Source organism: Centroberyx gerrardi, chromosome 20 (genome assembly GCF_048128805.1).
Source record: "Centroberyx gerrardi isolate f3 chromosome 20, fCenGer3.hap1.cur.20231027, whole genome shotgun sequence".
Classification (NCBI taxonomy): Eukaryota; Metazoa; Chordata; class Actinopteri; order Beryciformes; family Berycidae; genus Centroberyx; species Centroberyx gerrardi.
In genome coordinates, this window is record NC_136016.1 from 12759389 (window position 1) to 12759675 (window position 287).

Genomic DNA, 287 nt, shown 5'->3' on the forward strand with positions numbered 1-287 from the left:
CATTATCCAGTAATGAGACGAAGACTTCTTGGGACAGCAGCACCGCCTGGAAAGGTCAACTTCATGACAGCTACGCTCTAGTCTAGATCAGTGGTTCTCAACCTGGGGGTCGGGACCTCCCAGGGGGTCGTGAGATAATTTTGGGGGGTCGCAAGATGATTTATTTGATTTCTATAATACAAATCTATTATCATTTAAATTTCAGATTTTTCTCTAATTTGTTTTCTTTTTTTTGTGAAATACTGAATAGTTTTCAACCTCTGATAAATGAAACAACCTGAAAAGGG